Source organism: Eubalaena glacialis, chromosome 9, assembly GCF_028564815.1.
Source record: "Eubalaena glacialis isolate mEubGla1 chromosome 9, mEubGla1.1.hap2.+ XY, whole genome shotgun sequence".
Lineage (NCBI taxonomy): Eukaryota > Metazoa > Chordata > Mammalia > Artiodactyla > Balaenidae > Eubalaena > Eubalaena glacialis.
Genome location: NC_083724.1, coordinates 124,994,674 through 125,018,402, shown reverse-complemented (window position 1 = coordinate 125,018,402; position 23,729 = coordinate 124,994,674). Strand labels below are relative to the sequence as shown.

The window sequence follows — 23,729 nt, the reverse complement described above, 5'->3', positions numbered from 1 at the left end:
CTTGCTGTCCCAGGAGGACAGCAAGAACACTGGATGGGTGGCTGCAGCCCCTGACCCTACGTGAATCCCTTCCTGCCTTGGGCTTCAGATTCTGTGCTGTGCCGCGGGCTCTCAGTGACGTGGAATCTCATGCTTTGACCGGGCCAGCATCTGTCCTCATGTCCAGGTGCAGCACGTCAGCTTCCCTACTCTCACCTGCTTCCAGTGCAAACAGTTTCAGAGGGCTGACGCCATGTTCCAACCACCTCAAAGCTGGGTGTGTGATCCACACCTAGCTAGTCCCATTTTCCGTCCTCGGCTTGCTGTGATGGGTTCAAGGATGGGAGTGTGACCCAAGCCAAGCCAAAGGCATCCCAAGCCATGGGTTTTCATGGAGCCCTAGGGAGGGAGAAACCCTTCCAGGTATTGATAGAATGGACATTGGGTGGTTGTCAGTCTGGAGTTGCTGGAAGCCCCGGGCGCAGTGACAGAGACTGTGCCTGTGAATTGGGGCCATCCCAAGGCACTCAGCAGGACGGAGGGTTGAAGAGGGACCAGGTCAGATTGGAAGAGTGTGAGTCCCTGGACCTGTTAGGTCCAAACCCACCCTTAAACTTGCCTCTTGCCAGTATTAATTTATTTCCACCGTTTAAAATATTAATTTGTTTTACTTGAGTAAGTGTGTCTAGTTCCTTGTAATCAAAAAAGTCCTGACACATCAGGACCAATGATTCCTGAGACTCCCTCTGGTACAGTGTCCTCACTGGGCGGGCGTGTCTGGGGGAGATGAAGACACCAGGTGGGGTCAGATCTAAGGGGAGCTGCCAGATGACTCTGTGCCTATTCCTTCTATGTCCCGGGAGAGGGAAACCCCAGAACAACATGAGGACAATTAGCAGGGAGAAGGGGACCCGGGATGTTAATTGGTCTGCTTGTATTTCCCTTATTTTAGAGTTCATTTTGTTTGTATGTTTTTTACTTGATAAAGTCATACAGAACATCTTCCAGAAACTCATGACAACCTATTTACTTAATAGAACCTTACCATAAAATAATTCATGACAGTCTATCTACTTATTTTACCTTTATCCTAAAACAACTTGTGATTCTTTAAGGACACATATTTTATTTTACAGGCTTAGCAATATACATGTCCTTGTCTTAGCATGGGTTAATGGTTTATTTCTTTCTATTGCTAAATTGTATGAGAGGAAAAATAATTTTCCCTCCGTTCTTCTTTGTTCTTGGTTGAGAGTCCCCACTGTAATAAAAGGCAGATTAACAGGAGAAAAAAATCAGAAATTTAATAACTTGTATATCTCTGGTATATACGGTAGATACCGAGGAAAACTGAATAACCCCCTGAAGTGGCCCAAGCCATCACCTTAAATGTTATCTTCAGCTAAAGATAAAAGGAAAATGTCAGGGGAGGAAAGTAGCCAGTAATGGGGGTTATCAGGCAAAGCACAGTAAACGTGGTTATGGCTGGTGTGCGGATTTAGGTCAGGCCTTTTTCACTGACAAGAGTTTCTTGAGATTTATTTAGCCTTCAATTACTGGTACAGAGAGGGAGACACCCTTACAAGTGGAGATTTCCCTAATAAATGTAAATTTCCCTCATAAAAAGGCAACTTCTTTTTTTTTAATACCACTTTGCATTTTATTTTTTATTGACAGAGCTTTTTAAGTCATTTGTGACAGTTTGTAAAATTGTATATCTTTGTACATACCTAAAAAATGAAAACATAAGTAACTTGGTTAAATTTTCTTGAAGCTTCTCCACATTCAGAGTCTGACTCCTGTGGATCCTGTTTGGACACAATGAAAAGGCAACTTCTTATGGGTTTACAGGTATTCTCTGGTGTTTGCAAGTTTTAAAAATTGACCCCAAATAATCCTTATGCCAAACATACGTTGGGGTCCATATTCTGCTCCCCTGACATGGGGGTGCCTCCGTTTGCTTGTGCATTCATCTACAGAAGGACATCCTAAGATCTTTAAGCTTTTGGCCATTACGATTAGAGCTGATGTACATAATTTTATGCTAGTTTTTGTCTGAGCACAGTTTTTCAAAGCAATTGGCTAAATACTGAGGTCTGATTGTTGGATCCTATGGGGAGACTTGTTTAGTTTTTTAAAAAAAACCTGCCAACTGTCTTCTAAAGTGACTGTACCTGTACTCTACAAGCCAAGAAGGAGACCTTCCTGTTCTTCCCCCTCCAACAATTGATATTGTCATTTTTTGCAGTTTAGCAGTTTGAATAGGTGTTCAGGGCTATCCCATTGTTTTGTGTTTCCCTAATGGTATATGATGTTGAGTATTTTTTTGTATGCATATTTACACTCTGTATGTTTTCTTTGGCCAGGAGTCTGTTCCGATCTTTACCCATTTTTAATGGTGTTTTTTGTTCTAGAGTTTTCGGTACAGTTTGAGTACAGATCCTTTATTACATATGTGTTTTGCAAATATTTTTCTCCCGATATGTGGTTTGTCTTTTGGTTTTCTGAATAAGGTCTTTCACAGAGTAGAAATTTTTAATTTTATGAAGTCCACATTACTATTTTATTTTTCTTTCATAGATTGGCTTTTGGTGTTGTGTGTTAAAATTCATCACCAGACCCAAGGTCATGTATTGATAGGTTTTGTTTTGTTTTGTGTTCTAGAATTTTTTATAGTTTGTAATTTAAGTTTGTCTATGGACAATTTTGAGTGAGTTTTTGTGTAAGTTGTCAAGTTTGTGTCTATATTCATTTCATTCCATATGGTTTCTAATTAATTATTTGGAGGGTGGTGTCTAGTTTTCTCAGCACCTTTAACTGATGGGACTGTCCTTTCTCTGTTGTCTGTTCTTGGCCCCATTGTAAGGGAATCATTGACCGAAACCGCCCACCTTGGCCACACACCATGATAACCACTTGCATGAGTTGTCTCACGACAGAAGGTCCTGGTAAGGAACATGATGCTGCCATCGAAAACTAACTGGGAGAAGTCGGGAGGGCCAAAAGGAGGGAGGAGACACCAGCCCATAATATATCCTGCCAACCTCCCAGAATCCTCCTTGTTGGAATCCATCTTGGCTGAGATGCGTGTGCCACCAGTAAGGACCCTGAGTTGGACCAAATATGAGCCAAGCAAGCTGATTGGCCAGAGACAACCTGGAAACTAACCCCATCACCATAAAACTCGAGACTGTGAGCCACGTGGAGAGCAGTGCTGCTCTCTGCCCAGGCGCCCCTTCCCAATAACGTCTCTTGCTTTGTCAGCACATGTGTCTCCTCGGACAGTTCATTTCTGAGTGTTAGACAAGAGCCCACTCTTGGGCCCTGGTAGGGGTCCCCCTTCCTGCAACACCACTGTTATTAATTAACTAACCATACACACATGGGTTTATTTGTGGGCTCTGTTCTGTTGCTCTGGTCTGTGTGTCTGTGTTTGTGCCAGTTTCCACACTGCTGTGGTTACTATAGCTCCGTGATACAGTCTGGAGTCAGGGAGGAGATGCCTCCAGCTGTGTTCTTCTTTCTCAGGATCGCTTTGGCTGTTCAAGGTCCTTTGTGGTTCCATACAAATGTTAGGAATTTTATTTCTATTTCTATGAAAAATGCCATTGGAAATTTGATTGGGATTGCATTGAATTTGTAAACGGCTTTGGGTAGAATGGGCATTTTAATAATAGTACTTTTTCCAATCTGTGAGTATGGAATAGTTTTCCATTTATTTGTGTCTTCATATTTTCTATCAGTGCATTATAGTTTTCCCAGTACAAGTCTTTCATGTCCTTGGTTAAATTTGTTCCTTGGTATTTTGTTCTTTTTGATGCAATTATAAATGGGATTGTTTTATTTCCCCTTTTGGTGGTTTGATATTAGTGTATAGAAACTCAGCTGATTTTTGTATATTGATATTTTATTCTGCAACTTTACTGAATTTACTCCGACAAATTTTTGTGTGTGCGATGTGAAAAAACTGTAATTCTAAGATCCCTCTGTTTCTGCTGTATCCCAGGTCATACACAGCACCCGAGACATGGTGGCTCCTAATGTAATCTTCTCCCTGTGTCTCTTAATACCATGTGGACTCCTGAGAGGCCAGTTAGCATCACAGCTTTGGTTGAACTGGATCTGTGTTAAGTCTTGGCGTTTATAACAAAGTTTGACGTCTTTTCTGTTTTTCTGGAATGGTATTGACATGGTTACAGAAAAACTTTCCAAAACAGTAAAAAGTATTCACATTTGCCACTTCCCACAAAATACTTCAGTGTGTTTTACCCAAAACAGGGATACTCTCCCTGAGAACCATCACATAACCCCCAACATGAAGAAATTATATGGTTCCCACATTACAATTTAATCCACAAGCCCACTTCAGCTTTCACCAGCTGTCCCAGCTGTTTGAAACTGACTTTTTCCATTGTGGTCCAGCTTTCTTTTTCTGAAACTATTACTGAGATTTTCCCTTATGTTGACAGTCTTAATGGATTTAAGGTGCACAAGATGAGTATGTGATCTGGGTGGCCTTTTCTGTATGGCTTTTTTCACTAAGGACGTTGTCAATATTCATCCATTTGTAACATACATCAGTACTTCATTCATTTCTCTTCATTGTGATTAAAAATATGTAACATGACATTTACCATTTAAACATTTTAAGGGTAAAATTCTGTGGTATTAACTACCTCACATTGTTGTACAAATATCCTCACGGTCCATCTCCAGAACTTGTCATTTTTCTCAAGGGAAACTGTATGCATCAACTAACTGCCCTCAGCTCCTGGCGATGACATTCTTTTTGTCTCTGACTTCTCTGGATACCTTATATAAGTGGAATCGTACAATATTTGTCCTTCTGTGATTGAGTTATTTCACTTAGCATGGTGATGTCAAGGTTCATCCACATTGTAGCATGAGTGAGAACTACTTTAGCTTTAAAGGCTGAATCATATCCATTGTATTTATTCATTCATCTGTCGAATGTACACGTGGGTTGCTTCCACCTTTTGGCAGCATTGTGAATAATGTTGGTATGAATATGTTTGTACAAATATCTGTATATACACTGAAGTGGAATTGAAAGATCATACATTAACTCTGTTTAAGTTTTTGAGGAACTACCATTATGTTTTTCTATGGTAGCACCAACACATTACTTTATTCCTGTATATGGCAGGATAACAGGACAGTTTATGGATCTACCCATTTTGTTTACCCATTCACCCTTTGATGGCTGTTTCAACTGTTTCTACCTTTTGGCCAATGTGAATAGTGTTGCTGTGAGTATTCATGTACAAGTTTCGTTTGAACACCTGTTTTCAATTCTTTGAGGTCTGTATCTAGGAATGGAGTTGTTAAATCATATAATTGTATTTTTTATCTTTTTGAGGAAATGCCAAAATACTGTAAACATAGGCTGCACCATTTTCCATTTCCCCAAGCAAAGTTTAAGGGTTCCAGTTTCTCTACATCATTGCCAACATTTGATATTTTGTTTTTTGATTATAACCATTCCATTGTGTGTGAGGAGTACTGGATTATGGTATTAATTTGCATTTCCATCACGACTACTGATGTTTGCCAGATTTTCATGTGTTTGTTGACTGTTTGTATTTGTTGTCTGGAGAAGGGTCTATTCAAGTCCTTTTCCTTTTTAAAATTTGGGTTATCTTTTTGTTGATTTGTAAACATTCTTGATGTATTCTGAAGAACAGGCTTTTGTCAGATATGTTATGTGCAAATATTTTCTTCCATTCTGTGGGTTGTATTTTCTCTCTCTGGATATCACCTTTTGATGCACCAAAGTTTTTCAAATTGAGGAAGTCTACTCTATCCATTGTTACATGCAAATTGTAACCTTCTGCCTTTGTTTATATGTACCTTCCGACCCCAAATGTAAGATACCTGGCTTCCACTTCTGTCCTATACTGAATTCATTGCTTGCTCCATTCCAGATTACAGATGTGGTCGTTTCAGTATTGTTAGCTCCTAGCCCCATGGGAAAGAACTTACAGAGTCCAGTATTTACAGACGGTACATTTTGCCTTTGCTCTCCAGTTCTGTTCTTTTCCATAATTACTTAGGTCAGCCCATTTTGTCCCACCACCAACAGTGAGTTTTTTTCATACATTTCTAAATCAGTTAGATTCTTTGTCACATTCTGTATTCATCCTGTGACACTCTCACATCCTAAATAACTAGATTTGAGTATGTTATGATTTATTTGTTGGGTTGTAAATATCTATGTATTTAGACAAACACATAGGAGCAGGTCTCCATCACTAAAGTATCACATGGGACATTTCAACCCCTACCCATAACCTTTTCCCATCTTTATTTTACTAGTTCCAGAATGTCATAGAAATGGGGTCATACAGTGTGTAGCCTCCTCAGATTGGATTTTTTCACTTAGCAATATATGTGTATGACTCACCCATGTTTTTTGTATGGGTTGATGGTTTATTCCTTCCTATTTCTGAGTAGTACTCTGAAGCACATGTATAGGAGGAAAAATAATTTTCCCTCTACCCTCCTAGGTTCTTGGTTGAAAACAGCCCCTACTCCTTGTAATAAAAGATTATCAGGAGAAAAACAAAGAGAAGTTTAATAGCATTCGTACCTCCTACATGCATGGGAAAGGTGAGTAAGTCCCTGAAATGGCCCAAGCCATCACCTTAAGTAATATCTTCGTTTAGAAACAGAAGAAAACAAGTGTATATTTGTTCTGCAGATTTAAGTCAGGCCTTCTCCTTTGATAACAGTTTCTTGAGATTTAGTCATCCTTCTATTCCTGGTACAGAGAGGGGAGACAGCCTTTTAAATGGAGATTTCCCTTATGAATGTAAATTTCCCTCACAAAAGGGAAAACTTGACTTGGTTTTCAGAAATTGTGTCTTCTGTTTTTAAACAATCAGGCCAAAGTAAGCCTTACGCCAAACAGATAGATTTTTGGGGTGGCATCATTTGCTCCCCTGACGTGGATGTACTGCCGTTTGCTTATGCGTTCATCTACTGAAGGACATACTGATGTCCTTAAGTTGTCAGCCATTATGAATAGAGGTGCTGTGCTTAATTGCATCCTTGTTTTGTTTGGACCTAGTTGTTCAGAGCAGCTGTCTTAAATGCTGGAGGCAGGATGAGGGCTCCTCAGGTGAGATCTGTTTAACTTTGCTCTGCAGTCATCTCAGCAGCAGTGAAGGGCAGTCTCCATGGCGCCTCACCCTCCATCAGTCGGTAGTGTCATTTCTTTGGAGGTCAGCAGGTTAATAGTTGTGCAGTGCTATCTCATTGCTGTTTTAAGCTGTCATTCCCTAAGGGTATAAGATGTTGAGCACATTTTTGTATGCCTATTTACTATCTGTACGTCTTCTTTGGCCAGGTCTCCATTCAGATATTTACCCATTTTTAATGGGGTTGTTTGTTCTAGAGTTCTTGGTATAATTTGAGTACAAATCCTTTATCAGATAAGTAGTTTGCAAATATTTTTCTTTCCATTTGTGGCTTGTCATGGGATTTTTGCCTCCATTTCAGTTTCAATGTTCAAATTTAGTGGCTTCATCAGACCTGCCAGCTGGGAGCAGGGCCTCCAGTGGACTGTAAGCGACGAGGCCTGCACACACCAGCTGGCAGAGCCAAGTCCGCCTCTCTCACTTTTGAGGCTCCTGCGTGCTCAGCTGGGGGACTTGATTCCATGCTCAGACTTGGCTCCTGCTGCTGCTGACAGGAGCCTGGTCCTCTCAGGTCTTGCCAGGGCTTTGGCTTCTGGACAATGCCCGGCTGAGTCGGCACAGACAGAAGTTCAGTCTCCGCAGGACATACTGGACCTTCACCTTCTGGACGACACTGGACCTCATCCACGCAACAGGAACCCAGCGTCTGGGAGGTGCCACCATGGGGGTAAAAGGTGAAAAAAAAGTGGGGAGAAGCTTCCTGTTTGTGGCTGACTGCTGAGGGGGTTCCATTTTCAGAGGACCCAGCAGAGGAAGGGCTTGATGTGGTAAAGTGTGGGTTTTAGGTAGTTTTGTGTGCGGTGCAGACAGTATCAAGTTTTCTCGGCATCATTTATTGAGGAGACTTTCCCTGCTGTGTGTCCTCGGCAGCTTTGTCGTAAATTAACTGACCACATATGTGTGGGGTTATTTCTGGGCTCTCTGTCCTGTTCCTTGGTGCATGTGCCTGTTTCTGTGCCAATTCCACACTGTTTTGGTTCCTGTAGCTTTGCCGTGTAGTTTGAAGTCAGGGAGCCACATGACTCCAGCCTGTTCTCATTTCTTAGGATCACTTTGGCTACTTGGGGTCCATTTTGGTTCTACACAAATGATAGGATTGTTCTGTTTCTGTGGAAAATGCCACTTTAATTTTGCTAGAGATTGAATGGAATGTGTACACTGCTTTGGCTAGATAACGTTTTAACAATATTCTTCCAGTGCTGGACCACAGAATATTTTTCTATTTGTTTCTTCTTCAGTTTCTGTATCGGTGTCTTATAGTGTCAGCGTGCAGGCCTTTCATGTCTTTGGTTAAATTTATATCTAGGTATTTTGTTCTTTTTGATGCAATTGTAAATGGAATTATTTTCATAATTTTTCTTTCTGATACTTCTTTATTAGTGTATAGAAACTCAACTGATTGCTTTTGTGTCATGCAACTTTACTAAATTCATTTATTACCTGTAACAGTTTTTTTGGTGGTTTGTTGTGGAAAATTGTAATTCAAAGATCCCATTGTTTCTATCATATCCCAGGTCATATGCAGCACCCAAAACATAGTAGCTCTGAATATAATCATCCTGTGGTGTCTCTTAATAACAGGTGGACTCTTACAACAGCAATTAGCTTCACCACTTTGGGTGAACTGGATCTGGGTAGGGCTTGTCCCCTATAATGAAATTTGATGTCCTCTCTGCTTTTCTGGCATAGTATTGACATGGTTGTTTTGAAAAGTTATTTACTTTCCAGTAATTTCAAACATACAGAAAACTTGTAGTAGCAGTAAATGTACTCTTAATCTGTAAATTCAGATTCTCCAGGCATCATTGATATTCTACATATGCCAATTTAAATGACAGCTTCCAGTGTGTTTTATCCCAAAAGGGACACTCTTCCAGGGAACGCCCACATAGCCCCCAAATGAAAATCATTACGGTTTTCATCTTCTAATCCAATCCACAGGCTCAGTTCAACTTTCACCATCTGCCCCAAAGCATGAACATGTTGTTAAAGAAGTTGCCTCATTTTCACAGCCTTGATGGATTTAAAGCACACAAGGTAAGTATGATCTGGTGGCCTTTTGTGTATGGTTCTATTGCCTTAGGATGTTTTCAATGTTCATGCATGTTGTAACAGTTGTATCAGTACTTCATTCACATTTTCCACTGTGATTAAATCTATTGAACATAATATTGACTAAACAATTTTAAGCATACAGTTCTATGACATTAACCACATTCACATTGTTGTACAAATATTCTCACCTTCTATCTCCTGTATATTTTCATTTTTCCAAGTGAAACTGCATCCATTAAACACCAACTCTCTTCAACCCATGTCAACCCCATTCTGCTTTCTGTCTCTGAATTTCACTTCTCTGGATACCTCATAGAAGTGGAATCATATATCTATTCTTTTGTGACCAGGTTATTTCACTTAGCAGAATGACTTTAAAGCTTATATGTGTTGTAGCATGTGTCTGATTTTCTGTAGTTTTTAAGGCTGAATAATATAATTCATCTATCCATGGACACTTGGGTTGCTTCCACCTTCTGGCCAGTGTGAGTAATGCTGCTATGAATACGGGTGTACAAGTATCTGTTTCACCCCCTGCTTTCAAACCTCTTCTTACGTATTTTCCCTGAAGTGAAACTGACGGATCATGCATTAGTTGATGTTTAAGATTTTGACAGACTGCCATACTGTTTTCCACAGCTGCTGCACCATTTTACTTTATTTCTGTATATGGCAGAATAATATGGAAGTTTGTAGATCTCCCCTCTTTTGCTTATCCATTCATCCACTGATGGCTATTCAGATTGTTTCTGTTTCGACCATTGCACCAATGTCAACAATGCTGCCATGAATATTCATGTACAGGTTTTTGTTTGAACACGTTTCAATTCTTTGTGGCATATATCTAGGAGTGGAGTTCTTAAACCCAACTCTAGTTGTATTTTTATCTTTTTGAGGAAATGACACACTATTTTACATATGGTCTGCACCATTTTACATTTCCACAAGCAATGTGTAAGGGTTCCAACTTCTCTGCATTGTTGCCATGATTTTTATTGGTTTGTTCTTGATTACAACCGTTTATTGTATGTGAATGAATGTCACGTTGTGGCTTTAATTTGCATTTCCGTCATACTATGAAAGAAATATACCTAGGAGGATCATATTAGAATCTCAAACCTCAGGATACTGCTCAGTAGACATAGTTGTTATATAACTGAAAAGTAGTAACATTCCCCTTAAATAAATGTTAAAAACCATTAAGCACAACAATCCACCAAAATTTATTACTATACCACTACCACTCACAATTAACCCAAGTCCACCATAAATTTGTGAAGGTTTTGAAGAAAAACTAACTATAAATCTAACTACAAAAATAGTACTTAAAATGAATACAACGTATGTCATTATTATTCTCACATAAAATGTAACCATAGGCAATGCCATGAAAAATTATTGTATTTCAACTGTAGGAACACTGTAATGACCAACATTCAAAAGTCCCACCCGTTATTAAAAATTGTTAACGCATTTATTGATTTACCAGCTCCATCACATATCTCATCATGATGAAAGTTTTGTTCCCTGCTTGATATTTGTTAAATTTTACAAATCTTAACAGGTTTATTCCTAGCAATACATATCTATCAATATGTAAACTACAGATTAATTATCTGATATTTATATGCAAACGGAACTTTCATATTCTTTATTTGCTTATTTATCCATGTAGGTCAAGGCCTGTATTATGGATCTTACACCTTCCTAGAAATATGAAACATTGGAATCATCCTACTATTTAAGGTAATAGCCACAGCATTTATAGATTATGTCTTACCATGGGGCTAAACAGGTAATTTATTTATTATTGTTTTTATTTATTTATTTTATTATTGGGGTAGAGTTGTTTTACAATGTTGTGTTAGTTTCTATTTACAGTGGAGTTCCCTGTGCTATACAGCAGGTTCTTATTATCTGTTTTATACATATTAGTGTATATATGTCAATCCCAATCTCCCAATTTAAGCAGGTAATCCAAAGGGTCAGTTTTTCTTACATCTTGTAACCATTTTGCCTCTTGGGAAATTCTTTCTAGGCGTGTCTCAGCTTCTCCAGAGGTGTTGATGAAAGCGCAACAGGCAGTGAGAGCAGTAGCACAAACACCTTGTTTAGCCAGTAGAGAATCTAAGGCAACTGGTTACCTGATACTAATTGGGCTGAGAGATTTAGGGATGTCTGTGGTGCTGCAGTCTCTTTGGCTATTTGACCAACGGTGGCTGGTAAATTTCTGATCATCTCTTTGTTCACATACACTCCTCCATTAGGAACCAAGATTCCCCAAAGATTTTGCCACGGGTATCTTGGTATCTTGCTAACATAGATTGCTTGACTCCATAAAGAAGAGAGAAAGGAGGTTCATCTACTTCCTGATATAGACAGTGGGGTATCATAATGTCCTAATAAACATAAACCTGCTGTTTTTGTCAATTAAGGGACAGAGGGAGGGGGTCCTTGGGTAAGTTGTGCTCAGTCCCTAAGGACCGAAGATAGTATCAGACAAGGGATGGACATATTAATATGCTGAAGAGTTTAAACTTGAAAGTTTAGGTCAGAGGGAGGTTGGTCTGGGTGAGTGGTCACATTAGGGACATCTGAAAAGTCAGGGATAGGTATTACGAGGGCCTAGCCCAGTAGCTGTGCTTTGTGAGAGCTTTACCAAAGAATTTTCTTTCCATCCTGAATATTGGGGCAAAAGTATAGCTAGAAGTAAAACAGTAACTTTCAATTTGGATAGGGAGACAAACATTTGGTAAACAGTTCAATTGAACTAGTAGGATGGATCTTACAGGCCTGGCCCCGGTTCTTGGGTCAGCTGTCTATCATCACTGTTGTCTTCCTCTTCTCGTCCTGGCTCGATGGTGGTTTTAAGGTAAGTTCGAGGTGAGCAGTCCCCTTTGTAGACCAGTCCAATGAAGAGGCCCTTGTTAGGTGGGAAATGAGTTCAAGAGTTCATTCCCTTCAGTTTCACTATGCATGAGCTAGTTAAGAGTACCTGATAAGGGTGGGTCCTTCCATTTAGGTTGGAAATAGTCCTTCAGATGATGTCTTTTACCAGTCTGCACAATCTCCAAGGTGCAGGTCATGGAGCATCTGGTCTTCATCCAAAGATAAATCACAGTAATCAGATTCAGAAACAAGCTTCAAATATCCTTTTAATAATTCAATTAAACTTTACAATAATGTAACATAACAAAGCATCACCTTGAATGTAGGTTGTAAACACAAAACCTTAGGATATATAAAACCTCAATATCTGCAAAGGTATATTATTGAAACTTAATTTTTCTCTCTAAATTATCCTCATTTTGACCAAACATAGTCAAATTAAGACTAATTTTTCTGCAAAAGAAGTCTGGTTTCAATACAATTGGCCTGATTATTTGCATAGGTGTATTTGATCGTATAGGCTCTTTTAAATTTATATTTATTGGAACTTTTCCTAAGGGATCTCAAGTTGAACTTTTAAAAGGCCTCTCAAGGCCAGGAGAGCCATGACATTAGGTTCAAGCTGCAATACCTGCAGATTTAGTTGGATTCCTCTCTTCTCAATTTCCAAAGTATCTTGAGGTTCTTACGGAAAGTGGCCTTCCTTATTCACCTGGAAAGGCTGCTAGGAACCTAAGAGATTCCAAATTAAGGAGGAATCAGGTAGGGAGAAAAGATAAATGCTTCGATTCTTAAAAAGGTTATAATTTACAAAGGTTATAATTATAACCTGACAAAGGTTATAATTTACCAAAAAATTAGCTTAAGGGAAAAGGTTCCCTTTTATCTGGAAAGCAAAGATTAAAAGCCAGTAATATTTCAGACTAAAAGGCATAAAAACCATAATCATATTTATCAGTTCACTCAATCCCATGTAATTTTTTTTCTGCTTGAGTCTAGTTTTTCCTTTAGTTTTGTTGACCTTGCCTGATGATTGAGGGTGATAGTGACAGTGATAACGATTAAGAAGTTTGAGAGATTTCTGTTAAAGTCTTGTAGGATTTGCGCAGTGAAGTGGATGCCTTGATCACTGGAGATTGTGGAAAGTATACACAGGTGGAAAGCACATTTTCTAACCATTTCTTTTTTATTGTGAGGCAGCAATGGAAGGCTTTAACCCAGCGAATAAAAATGGGGTTTGCCAGGGAGCCGGGAAGAACCTTGCGGCTATCTTGGGTTTCCCGTAGCCCTGACTGTTTAATTCACAGCTATTATTAACCCATCTTAATTTCTCCGATTTAGCAGCAGACTGTCGCCACGTTACAGGGATATCAGGATGGCAAAAGTCTGACGAGGAGGGGTTGATATTTTGTAGAAGCAGAATGGCCTTTATCTACTTGTGCCATAATCTTCACAGATCCTGTTGTTGTTGCCTTGGCATGAAGGGGCATTTCCCTAAAACTTGGGTCCAGTCCCTTTACTGGGAGCCTCAATTTTGATGACAGAGAACATTTTATGTCAGGGCATATAAGATTTCCAGGAATTTCATATAATTTCTAGAACATTTATTTGACAATGTTTTCCATGAAACTTAATAAACCAAATAAGCATAATTAAATCTCTGTCTTTGAGACACTTCAGGACAGTATCAATCACTTTTCCTTTCTTCAATCCTTTTACTGAAAACACACCTCTTATTTTCCTTGAATGAAATGTTTACCTAATTATTTCTACAAACTTAATTACATATATGTTATAAGTTTTAACCCTTAAAAACCTTAATCCATAATGAAAACCAAGAAACAAGCAATTGTGAACTGTCACATTCGCATTTCCTGATTGGCAGGCTTACAAACATATTCCACAACCTCTAGAAGCATACATTTTCTCACAGCATGATTTCTTTTCTAAATGTGGTACAAGACGTGTGTCCAATAAACCTAAACATCTTTAGTTTTTCTCCAATAACGCAAATTAGGTAAATTTAGACATGCTTAGCAATGAATGCGTATTTTTATCTTAATTGGAAATGATCTGGATAGTCAGTGAGTTCCCATCATTTAATTTAGCAAAACTCTAAAGTTTCAAGTTACCAAAAATCTGGAGAAACTATTTTTAGGTAGAGGTACCATAAAACAATCATCTTTAAAGACTTCACCTAAAAACTTTTATCGCATTTATCTCTGTTTCATCAGTTATGAATATATCATCATACCAAGTTAATTTTCTTGTTGACAGATTTTGTAACAGAGATAACGTGAACTCACTGACATTTAGTAAACCTAGGTACCAAATAAAATATTATACCTAATGTTGATGACTCTAAAGACATGTCTGCTTTAGTCACCAACAACTTTTCATTTACTGAAGATTAATCCTAGATCACATGATCCTTTTAAAATTTGGGTTTTTTTTGTTATATTTAGAAATATTTGATTTTTAAGTGCTTATTCTTAACTCAGTAAAATAGAGCTCTTTCACAAATTCATTTTGATAATATCATCCGGAGGAAGAAACATATTTATAACATACACATAGGCATACTTACATCCAGATAGACAAAGAGATCTCATAGTATTCCTGCTTGAGTTTTAAAATGCCTTTTTTTCCCCTTCAGTTTTACATTCCACTAATTGAGCCAAGGCTGCAGTCTCAGGCAATGTGGGCTGTGTTTGCATTTCAAGGACATGATAAGAGTTACAGCTTCAAATTTTCTTCTAGGAGTACTTTTTCTCTCTCAGGGTCAGAATTTTGAAAAGATGTTTTATTAAGCCAGCTTTCTTTAATTGTGCGTGTAAACTTCAGTTTTAATGTCAAAAAAAAGTTCCATCCTGGCTCTTTCAGTGTTGGATAAGTATTTGCAAGTACTAGCTCCATACCAATTGTAGAAGCCCGCCGAGTGCCAGTGGGGGCTGGTAGGCTCTAGGAGCCTGATTTCCTGCTTTCTTTTAGCTTCATTTTATTATAAATTACAAATAAATTTAATTTTCCAATTTTAAGCCATATATACATATATTTTAAAGTCAGCCAACCCAGTTCACTCAAATTCCTTCCAGGCCTTCCTGCTTAGAAATTCCCTGGATCCTCTGCCTAGGAACCTCTTCACCCAGGAAATGTACTGGTACCCCCTTAAGACTCCAAGTCTTTAAGATCACAGCTCAAATAAAAGGCGTGGAGCGTCACTTAATACAAGGAGATCTGATTATGAGAAGAACTCACCGAATCACCTGAAGGATGCCCTGAAGCCAGAGGGGCTCAAAGGCCCACGCTTGGTCCCGAGCGCCGGTCCACAGTAGACTCCAGGGGACCTCAGGTGGGTTTACCTGCTATCCTGCCAGCTGCGCCAAGTTTCGTCAGTGACGATCATCAATCTAGAATAGAAACAGAAAAGAGTTTTCGTAGAGCCAGACTGAGGACCGAAGCCAGGGAGACAGCCTCTCTGACAGCTCTGAAACACTGCTCCAGAGAAGCACAGTTTTCAGTACAGTTGTATATCTTGTCAGAACAAAGAACATTAAACAGGTCAGGGATACATTCCTTCAAGACTTCAAGAAAAAAACCAAAACCAAAAACACACATACACAGCGAGTCAGTATGGCCTGGGCACCTGGGAAGGGAGTGTCATCGAAGGAGGACCGGCTTTGGCAGCCCAGGAAAGGAGGCATTTAACCTTTATTTTTTATCATGGTCATGCTTCACTTCTGGTCAGTGTGCCCTTTCCTTTAATAATTACAGCAAGTGTACAATGTATGTTTGATAGGCTACAAATGGGCTGTTTTAGTGAGCATCCAATTTGAGTTAAGTCATATCTAAGCCAGAATGTCCCCGTCCCTCAACATGTGAAAATTTCTTTTATCAATATCATAATAACACTATCTTCTTCCTATTTATGCCCAGCTCAGCTACCACAACACTATCATTATCACACACATGACATAAAACACCTTTCATCACAATCCTTATCCTCACCATCATTGCATCACGGGGAGGTCTCCCGCCACTATCAGGGGTTTTACCCAAATAAATAATTATCCAAGAGGTAACAAAAATGATAACGTTATTCTACCAACACTAATAGCCATCATAGCAGTTACTCAGCATGTATGTCTACTTGCAGCTAACATACATCACTAAGTATATTTCCATCAATAAAAAACATAAAAACAAAATGACAGTTGGAACATACAAAACAAATAGCCCTCCTATCATTACTAATCGTAATAGCCACACGATTACTACCCTTAACACCCATTCTGTCAGTGCTGGACTAGGAACTTAGGGTAGTTTACACCAAGAGCTTTCAAAACCGTAAGCAAGTGTAATTTACGTAATTCTTAAAAATAAGGATTGCAAGACTCTGTCCTACATCAGTTGAATGCAAATTAAAGATTTTAAGCCCAATCCTTACTAGATTGATGAGCTTCCACCCCAGGAAATTTTAGAATGTGTATCTCTAGATATCTATATATATAGATAGATACAGATATCTATATAGATAGATATAGATATCTATATTTGTATAACTGAGTCACTGCTGTACAGCAGAGGTTGGCACAGCACTGTAAGTCAACTATACTTCAATAAAAAGATGAAAGAAAAGACATCTCGATGGACTATCATATCAGCTTATGCTCACACATAACTAACTGGTTTCATGCATTTGGTATTTTTTAATTCTGGGGGCTGCTGTGACTCAGCTGTGGCCATCAGAGGCCTTAACACAGTCAAGCAACTTGTAGCTGAGCTTAAATTGAATGTTATTTGCCAACATCATCAACCATAATGTTATTTGCCAACATCATCCTGAGTCAATGGTCACAGGACATAGAACAATTACACACACACGTACATACGCACATGCATTTCAGGTAAACAGCTTCCTTAATCAAACCCTCCCACCTGCCACTAAATCTCATACTTTGTACACTATGATCGCCTTGACAGATCCCCCCAAACAAGGCAAAGCATATAACTGCGTGAGTCAACTAACTCATTTAACAAACATATTGCCCTTACCTGAACAACCCAAAGTTAGTATAACTGCAAACTAGCCTCTGCATAATACCAGTCAATCACTTAGATTGATTGCCATGTACCCCCTAGATCTGCCGTGTACCTCAAACAAAAAATAAAGTACGTTTTTAAAATTTATAAAAAAGAATTCCATTGGAGTATAGCTGCTTTACAGAGTTGTGTTAGTTTCTACTCTATAGCAATGTGAATCAGTTATACATATACATACATCCCCTCTTTTGGATTTCCTTCCCATTTAGGTCACCACAGAGCATTGAGTAGAGTTCCTGAGCTATATACAGTAGTTCTCATGAGTTATCTATTTTATACATAATATCACTAGTGTATATATGTCAATCCCAATCCAAAAGAAAAAATATTAAATATTTCAGTACCAATTTTAACACAACCCAAACTACTACACTGAATACCAATATGTCACTTAAATACATAAATCCTATATGTACGAAGTCCTACTCAGCCTGTTGCTGTAGCTTAATAATTAAAGTGAAGCACTGTGAATGCCCAGATGAATTTACTAACCCCATAAACACATAGGTGTGGCCCTGGCCTTTTAATTTCTAATAAAATTACACATGCAAGTATCTGCACCCCAGTGAGAATGCCCTCAAATCATAAAAAATTAAAAGAAGCAGGCACCAAGCACACTACAAAGTAGCTCACAATGCCTTGCTTAACTCCATCCCCATGGGAAACGGGAGTGATAAAAGTTGAGCCGTAAAAGAAAGTCTGAGTAAGTTATATTACTACTTAGGGTTGGTGCATTTCATGTCAGCCACCTTGCTCATAAGATTAACCCATATTAATAGAAATCCAGTGTGAAGCATGTTAAAGATTACACTAAAATAAAGTCCTAGCTAAGCTGTAAAAAGCCATAGCGAAAATAAAAATAAACTATGAAAGTGACTACCATTTCTGATTACATGATAGCTAAGATGTCCCACTATGCTTATCCCTAAATTCAAATAATTACAACAAAAAAGTTATTCACCAGAATACGACTACCATCAGCCTAAAAGTCAAAGAGCTTGACGGTGATTCATACTCCTCTAGAGGAGCCCATTCTGTGATCAACAAACTGATAAACCTCACCCGCCCTGTATACCACCATCCTCAGGACACCCTGGTAGGGAACAATAGTAAGCAAAATTATCAGACATAAAAACGTCAGGCCAAGGTGTAGCCTGTGGGAGGAGAAGAAGGGGGCTACATTTTGTACCTCAGGAACATAAAATAATTTATAGGAAAGTTTTTATGAAATGAAAAACCAAAGGAGAATTTAGCAGTAAATTAAGAATAGAGAGCTTAATTGAATCAGGCCGTGAAGCATGTGCACTGTCATCCCCTCCAATACCAATAACTTCATAACCCATTAATAAGTTCTAAATACATAAGAGGAGACAAGTCCTAGCAAGATGAGCATACTGGAAAGTGTGCCTGGATGAATCAAACTGTAGCTTAAAGGAAAGCACCTAGTTTATGCCCAGGAGATTTTATACCTCATGAACACTTTCTACTAAAACTAGCCCAAACCTCCCACCAAATTCAACTATCATAAGTAAAGACTCATTTAGCATCTATGTATAGAAGGTAGAAATTTAAATCTGGTGCTACAGATAAAGTTCTATAAGGGAATGATGAAAGAAGTTAAATACCCTGAAACCAGAGGAGCTACTTATGAACAGTTTATAAGAAAAACCCATCCATATGGCAAAATAGGGAGATTTATGAGTAGGGCTAATAAGCCTTATAAGCCTAGTGATGGTGGTTCAGAAAAGAACTTTAGTTCAATTTTAAATATTACTTTAAAAACATAATTTTAACGTAATTTTAAATGTTATTCAAAAATGGTCCAGCTTTTTAGGTACAGAATACAACCTTCCCTAGAGAGTAGCATATACAATACCACGGTTGGCTTAAAAGCAGCCACCAGTTAAGAAAGCATTAAGCATTCAAGGTCAACCACACAGTCACCTTAATACCAATAATAAATAAATCAACTGCTAATTTAATACTGGACTAATCAATTAATAGAAGCAATACTGTTCATATGAGTAACAAGAAATATTTCTCCTTGCATAAGCTTATATCAGAATTTATAACCCACTGACAGTTAACAGTAAAGTAAAACTAAACCAATACCTAAGTATTTATTAAAACAATTGTTAACCCAGCACAGGCATGCATTTAAGATTAAAAAAGTAAATGGAACTCAGCAATCACAATTCCTGCCTGTTTACCAAAAACATTACCTCTAGTACTTCTAGTATTAGAGACACTGGCTGCCCAGTGACATCGCTTTAACTGTCATGGGATCCTGAGTGTGGAAAGGTAGCATAGTCATTTGTTCTCTAAATAAGGACTTGGACTTGCAAGAATGGCCACATGTGAGTTTTACTGTGTCTTTTAATCAGTGAAATTGACCTTCCCAGGAAGAGGTGGGAATAACAGGAGAAAATCCTATGGAGCATTAATTAATTAATCCAGAAAAAAAAAAAAAGCCTGAACTTTAAGGGATAACATAGCTTTTAATCGATTAACAATTTTGGTTGGGGTGACCTTGGAGAATAAAACCACCTCTCAGTGATTAAAATTTAGAACCACTAGTCAAAATGCTTTATCACCTGTTGTTCTAAAACACTGATCAACGGAACAAGTTATACTAGGGATAACAGTGTGATTGTATTCTAGAGTTCTAGACAATAGGGTTTATGACCTTGATGTTGGATCAGGACATTTCAGTGGTATAACTGCTATTAATGGTCTGTTTGTTCAACAATTAAAGTCCTATCTGATCGGAGCTCAGACTGGAGTCATCCTGGTTGGTTTCTGTCTATTACAAATTTCTCCCAGTATGAATGGACAAGGAAAATAAGACCTATTTTACAAGATGACTTCAAACTAATTGATAGTAAAAGCTCAATTGAATTAATTTATCATACCCTACTGTAGTCAGGGTTTGTTAGGGTTTGCAGAGCCCAGCAACTGCATAAAACTTAAACTTTATCTGCAGAGGTAAGTCCTCTTCCTAAGAATACGTTTATCATCAACATTCTTTCACTAATTACCCAATTTTGCTCGCTATAGCATTCCTTACATTAACTGAATGGAAAATCCTAGGCTATATACAAATCCAGAAAGGGCCAAAAATCATCAGCCACTATGGATTATTACAACCCATTGCTGAGGCAGTCAAATTATTTATTAAAGAACCACTGTGACCATCAATATCATCAATTTATATATTATTGCCTCAATGCTAGCCGTAACCCTGGCTCTCACAACATGAATTCCTCTTCCCATATCTTATCCACTAATTAATATAAACGTAGGCATACTATTTATATTAGCCATATAAAGCCTAGCCATTTATTCCATCCTCTGATCTGGATGAGCTTCAGATTCAAAATACTCATTGGAGCTCTACAGGCAGTACGAAGTAACGTTAGCAGTTATTCTCTTCTCAGTCCTACTGATAAATGGATCATTTACACTTTCAACAGTAATTATTACACAAGAACAAGTATGACTAATTTTCTCCTGACCCCTACCCTCAATTTGATTATCTCTGTACTAGCAGAAATCCAATGGAGCCCCACACAATTTAACAGAAGTAGAGTCAAAACCTGTGTTTGGCTTCAATGTAGAAAATGCAGCAGGCCTATTCGCCCTGTGCTTCCTAGAGAATATGTCAATATCATTATAAAAAACATTTCCACAACAATCTGTTTTTAGGAGTACTTCACAACCCCTACGTGCCAGGATTATATACAGCCCAAGTCATCATTAAAACACATCTAACAATCTCCATTCTATGAATTCGAGCATCCTACCCATAATTTTGATATGATCAACTTACACATCTCTTATAAAAACTTTTTTACTACTAACATTAGTCCTATGTATATAAGAGGTTTCACTACCTGTCATCATACCAGACAACCACCACAAACTTAAGAAATATGTCTGACAAAAGAGTTACTTTGATAGAGAAAATGACAGAGGTTTAAATGCTCTTATTCCTGGAAGTGAACTTACTCCTAAGAATTTTATGTTCCCCATGCCACCACGTTACACCACATGCTATATAGTAAGCTTCTCTAAGTAAGCTATCAGGCCCATACCCCCAAAATACTGTCGTATATCCTTCCTGTACTGATAAACTCTATGCCCATTATCTCAGAAAACATAATTGTAGTAACAAGCTCACGCTGGTTAATGGTATCCCCATTCTAATAAAAAACATGAACCCATAAGCTATAGAAGCATCCAACAAATATTTTATAAAACAATCCACCATGTCAATACTACTTATAATGGCTATTATCATTAATCTAATATACTCTGGTCAAGGAACACAGTGAATTACAAAAATCTTTAATTCAGCAGTATCCACCATCATAACAATAGCCCTTGTAACAAAAGTAGGACTTTCCCCATTTCACTTCTGAGTGCCTGAAGTAACACAAGGCATTCCATGAACAGCAGGCCTGATGCTATTAACATGACAAAATTGCACCCCTATCGGTTTTATACCACATGTCACCATCCATCACCCTAAACATAGTATTAATCATAGTGATATTATGAATCATAATTGGAGGCTGAGGCAGACTTAGCCATACTCACCTAGAAAAAATTATAGCTTCCTCATCAATTGCCCATATAGGATGCATAACAGCTATTATAACGTATATTCCAATTATAACAATCCTAAACATACTAATTTATATCACAACAACACTATCTTCTTACTATTTATGCCCAGATCATGTACGACAACAGTATCATTATCACACACATGAGATAAAACACCTCCCATCACAATCCTTATCCTCACCATTATAGTATTGTTAGGAGGTAGCCCACCACTGTCAGGGTTTTTACCCAGATGAATAATTATCCAAGAAATAACAAAAATGATAACATCATTCTACCAACACTAATAGCCATCATAGCAGTCCTCAGCATATATTTCTACTTGCAGCTAACATACTCCACATCACTAACTATATTCCCTTCATTAAACAACACAAAAATAAAAAAACAATTTGAACATACAAAACAGATAACCTTCCTATCATTACTAATCGTAATATCCACTCAATTACTACCCTTAATACCCATTCTATCCGTGCTGCACTAGGAATTTAGGGTAGTTCAGACCAAGAGCTTTCAAAACCCTAAACAAGTACAACTTACTTAATTTCTAAAAATAAGGATTGCAGGACTCTATCCTATATCAGCTGAATGCAAATCAAAGATTTTAATTAAGCCAAATCCTTACGAGATTGATGAGTTTCCACCCCAGGAAATGTTAGTTCACAGGTAAATGCTCTAGTCAGTTGGTTTCAATCTACTTCTCCTGCTTTCAAGGAAGAAAAAAAAAAAAGGCAGGAAAAGCACCAGCAGAGTTGAACTGCTTTTTTGAATTTGCAATTCAATGTGTTGATTTACCACAGGGTTTGCCAAAAAGAGGACTCAATCTCTGTCTTTAGATTTGCAGTCTAATGCTAGCTCAGTCATTTTACCTCTGTTCATAAACTGATTATCTGCTACAAATCACAAAGATATTGGCACTTTATATTTACTATTTGGTGCTTGAGCTGGAGTAGCAGGCACCACCTCCAGTCTGTTAATCCAGTCTGAGCTATGCTAATCCGGAGCGCTACTTGGAGATGACCAAATCTGTAACATCATACAGTCCCTGCACGTGTCATAATTTTCTTTATAGTTGTACCCATTATGATTGCAGGGTTTGAAAACTGACTTGTGACCCACAGCAAGCATCATACTCAATGGTGAAAAACTGAAAGCATTTCCACTAAGATCAGGAACAAGACAAGGGTGTCCACTCTCGCCACTCTTATTCGACATAGTTATGGAAGTCCTAGTCATGGCAATCAGAGAAAAAAAGAAAAGGAATACAAATTGGAAAAGAAGAAGTAAAACTGTCACTCCTTGCAGATGACATGATACTATACATAGAAAATCCTAAAGATGCCACCAGAAAACTACTAGAACTAATCAATAAATTTGGTACAGTTGCAGGATACAAAATTAATGCACAGAAATCTCTGGCATTCCTGTACACCAACAATGAAAAATCAGAAAGAGAAATTAAGAAAACACTCCCATTTACCATTGCAACAAAAAGAATAAAATATCTAGGAATAAACCTGCCTAAGGAGATGAAAGTTGCAGTCAGAAAACTATAAAACACTGATGAAAGAAATCAAAGATGACATAAACAGATGGAGAAATATACCATATTCTTGGATTGGAAGAATCAATATTGTGAAAATGACTATAGTACCCAAAGCAATGTACAGATTCAGTGCAATCCCTATCAAACTACCAATGGCATTCTTCACAGAATGAGAACAAAAAATTTTACAATTCGTATGGAAACACAAAAGACCCCGAATAGCCAAAGCAACCTTGAGAAAGAAAAACGGAGCTGGAGGAATCAGGCTCCCAGACTTCAAACTACACTACAAAGCTACAGTAATC

At 38.1% G+C, this 23,729-nt stretch overlaps 1 long non-coding RNA gene across 1 annotated transcript; it reads left to right on the top strand.

Moving 5' to 3' along the window:
• The first annotated feature begins 10,933 nt into the window (after positions 1 to 10,933).
• LOC133097583 (uncharacterized) lies at positions 10,934 to 23,210 on the top strand. The gene is made up of 3 exons (XR_009702032.1): positions 10,934 to 11,000; positions 15,239 to 15,495; positions 22,972 to 23,210. It is a non-coding gene; the product is annotated as an uncharacterized LOC133097583 (long non-coding RNA).
• The last annotated feature ends 519 nt before the right edge of the window (positions 23,211 to 23,729 follow it).